Source organism: Hevea brasiliensis, unplaced genomic scaffold, assembly GCF_030052815.1.
Source record: "Hevea brasiliensis isolate MT/VB/25A 57/8 unplaced genomic scaffold, ASM3005281v1 Scaf34, whole genome shotgun sequence".
Classification (NCBI taxonomy): Eukaryota; Viridiplantae; Streptophyta; class Magnoliopsida; order Malpighiales; family Euphorbiaceae; genus Hevea; species Hevea brasiliensis.
The window spans coordinates 61917-66118 of NW_026614851.1; positions in this window are offsets into that span (position 1 = coordinate 61917).

Here is a 4202-nt window from a genome sequence, read left to right on the forward strand (position 1 = left end):
TAGAACTTGAGCTACCATAGTTAATGTTAAGAACTTGATATTTGAGTTGTAAATTCTTTATTCTAAGAGTTCATTCAAGGTTGTTGTGAGCACTTATTGTGACAGAGCTAAAGTATAATTTTGAGTGTGATAGAGCTTTAAATAGCTCTTGAGTGTAAAGGGATTTGTAAAAGAGCAAGAGTTTGCTCTTGTGGTAATTGTAAGGGGTTTATTCTTCACCCAAAGAAGAATTTTAGTGGAGTTAACTCTTAAGGAGGGCCTTGAGGAAAGGATGTAGACTTGGGATAGCTGAACCTCTATAAATCTCTTGTGTCATCATTCTTCCTTTGCTCTTCTTTGTGTTTAAATTTCTTTTAATCTTTAATTTTGTAATTAGAACCCAATTCACCCCCCCCCCCCCCGCCTCTTGGGTTGCTATAAGGGACAATAATTATTTATATTTTTGGCATGCTCATGCATTTTATAAATATATTTATATACTTAGTTAAATAAATTAGGAGCATTCTTATTATTGCATATTTATTTGCTAATAATTATTTGTGCTTACTGCCCTAAGGATAATTTGAAGCTGTATGTGTATTATTTATGGTATATGATGCATATGGATTGGACAGTTAGTCATGGCTTGAGCTAATCTCTCTAGAACCTGGTCCTTATAGATATGGAAAGTCAAGGTGAGGCACAACTTTATATTGATCTCATTGGCCCTCGCATCCGGATTTAAGTTAAAGTCTAGCTTGAGTTGAGCTCTCTAGTAGGATTTGGATTGAGAGAGCTATATAGTGGATCAACTCCAACATTTGTGTATTGATATGATACATTGGGTGCATGAATAGCTCCAAATTTTTTTTTTTCGTGCAAATATAGGGTGAATTGTTTGTCACATGTGTTGGATGTGCATTACTTGGTAGAATTGCACTACTTTTAGGTGGTTATAGAAATTGTACCATAGTCAATATCTAAACTCACTGAGTCAAATGCTCATTCCTGTTTAATATTTTTCCTAGGTTATAAGAGGAGAAATTTTGTTTAGAGTTTAATATACATTTTCCTCCGCGGGTTGTTGTGCTACTTAGTTACTAAATTTTATTGTGTTATTTATTTTCCTATTTATTCATTTAATTCTTAGGGCTCTACTTTGACATTAGTGTACATGCTTATTATTTTATGTAATGGTAGTAAAAATATTATTTATGTTGAGAATTGGGGTTAAGCTAGGCTCCCCTAATTGCATATGTATGATAGCTTTTGGAATGAGCTGACCCAAGTTTAATTATACTATTTCATTTTGTCTTGTATGATGGGTTCTGAGTTGGGTCTAGTTATGGGTTTGTAAATAATAAGGCTTACTATGGGCTTTAGAGACTTTATGTTGGCCCAAGTCCTAGTGCCGATCCGACCTGTAGAGTTAGGTTGTAAAAAAGTTGGTATTAAAGCTTACACTCTAGATTCATGGGAATGTGTGTACCTAGAGTTATCACATGCAGAGTATAATATCCTATTTTGTCTTCTTTTGTAATTCCTTATTTCTAGATTCTGTGTTATTCATTGGGTAGTGTAAAGTGCTTTAGTTTAGTGTTTTGATTTTCGTGGAGTACATGGTGATGTAAATTTAAGCTAGCAAATATGTTGGGGTCTGCCTTAGGGATATGTACTCCAACAAATTTCATGTTTCTATTAGAATGGGGCTAGGTGGCGTTCCTATTTAGTGTGAGGCACAAGTACATAAAGGTGAGAAATAGCAGTATAGTTGCCTTAGATAGGGGTAAGGGTACCACTACTGGCAGTTGTCAGTGGACAGCCCAGTCATGGCAAGTTTATGGTTTTAGTAGAGTGTTCTGTTAAGACATGATTTTCCATATAAGTTACATAAAGATGTAAGGGGTTAGAGATGACAGTTTGTTGGGATGTGTCGCAGTAGCCCATGTAATATTTTTATTATTTATGTTGTAAGCTACATATTACAATACTAATATTAAGATTATTGTGTGGAGTTGTATGCATTCCTATAATGTTTTACGATAATACTTATAGATAGCTTTTATTTTGATACAGTTATAACAGAACAGAGCTTCATTTCTGTAGAGGATTTGGAATTCCTAGTTAGGGGTTTAACTTGAGCTAGAATATCAAAGATTATAATTGGGTGATAATGAGAGTTAGTGACTCAATTACCCTAACATGAGCTAGATTTATATCATGAGTTATTATGGGATTAGAGGTTTTGTTTGGTTACAGTGTAATAATGGCACTAGCTAAGTGAGATCATTTGGTCTTCGGTATGAGATCTTAGACAGTTTTGGCATTATGATGTATGTTTTGCCTAGAGTTTAATAGAGGCAGTACTTATGTGATAGTGGAGTGCAAAGAGCAGTTTTGTTCTCTAAAGAGAATAAAAGGTTATGAATAATGTTAATAGCCTATAAAGTAGGGTTTTAGGGAAGCTTATAGTATAATAAGTGTGACACAAGGTTACTACTAGTGTAGTAACCATGGAATGGCATCCCAAATAGAATTGTAGTGTGATAGAGAAAGTGTTAGCTTAGGCACCCTAGAGAGGATACTAGTTTTGCTATAGGAATCATAAGTGATCAGATTAGGGCAGATAGTGGTGAAAGGTTATGTAGGTAGTAGGTAGGGTAGTTAAGGTTTAGTGATTGAAGAGTGAAAAGCTCAAGTATTATTAGAGAACTACTCAGAGTTGTTAGAGAACCAATTTGTCACACCCTACTCCCCTATAAGATGCAACATGATCCCGTAGTACACCTAATGAATTACCGTACTTCGTCTACCGATAACCCATTAGATATACTACAAGGGATTTTAAAACAATTTTCGTGAAATTTAAGTCATGGATTAAAATATGGTGTTATAAAATTTTTTTCAAGATTTCGGCAAAGTGCCGGCTGTATTTTGAGAAAACAGTTCTTCAATCTTGCACAAGAAAATGCTCCCAATTTGTTTTCCCAAATACAACTTCAATAACCTCATTTCAATTCACAATTCAATTCTCAATAAACAATCAATTCATTTTCAAACTACTCTCATCATAAAGAACCATTTCATTGATTACAAGACTCAAAATTTATAATACAAACTATTCAAGTAAATGAAATCTCAAATTTATATTTACAATAATTTACATTTAATTACATACTAAAATGTTTTACAAGAGTTTTTATACAACTGCTCAAATAATTTACATACATATTATTACATGCTTACATCAAAACCTATGTACATGGGTATACCTATGTTATACCTGGAGCTGATCTGAAAGTGTCCTCAAAGAAATTTACTCACTGCTCTATGCTCTTCTTACCTGCGGCAGCATACAAAGCTATCGCTGAGTGGTGAACTCAGTGGTGCACAACTATAATTTAAAACATAATACAATATATATTGACAAAATTTACAGTAAATAATTTGGAAATCTGAATACTCATCAAATTCCACAACTCAAAATATTCATTGCCAATAATGTAAATCATTTGTATAAATGACTTTGATCACAAAATTCAATTTATCAAATCTTGACTATCCATTTAAGTAATTCCAACAAAATCAATTATACATAAACCATAATTGAAATCACAATTTCTTACCATTCAAAAGCCATTCTGTATCTCAAAAATCATTATGTATCTCAAAAACCATGTTGTATCTCAAAAATCAATCTTTATCTCACTAACTAGGCAAGACTAATCCGAAAGGGCCATATTCGATGTGACTCTAACTCCCTATGGTCGGGGAGGTCGAATCAGATTCTAACTCCCTATGGTCGGGGAGGTCGAATCATCGTGCCTGCACTACCATCACAATAATGAATCTTCCGCAAGGGCCATAACGATAAAATAAACTTAGATCTAACCTCAAATCGGAGGAAAATCTAAGCACTGTACGCGTACCATGGTAATCAAAACACAACTAACTCCATTGTCTTCTCAACAAATGAGAGAGACGGGTAATAACCTAGTCAAGCATCTATAGTGAGATATAAAACAATATCACAATCCTTTTAGTGAGCATAAATCACAATACAATTCGATTCAAAGTCAATTCCAATATCCAATAATTTTTATGCTCATCACAATTCAAATCATAAACTTGCATTTTTCCATGAAAATTACCATCACAATTCAAAACATGTTCTATCACAATTTTCCAAAACATAATTTATTCAATCCATAACAATGCTTAAT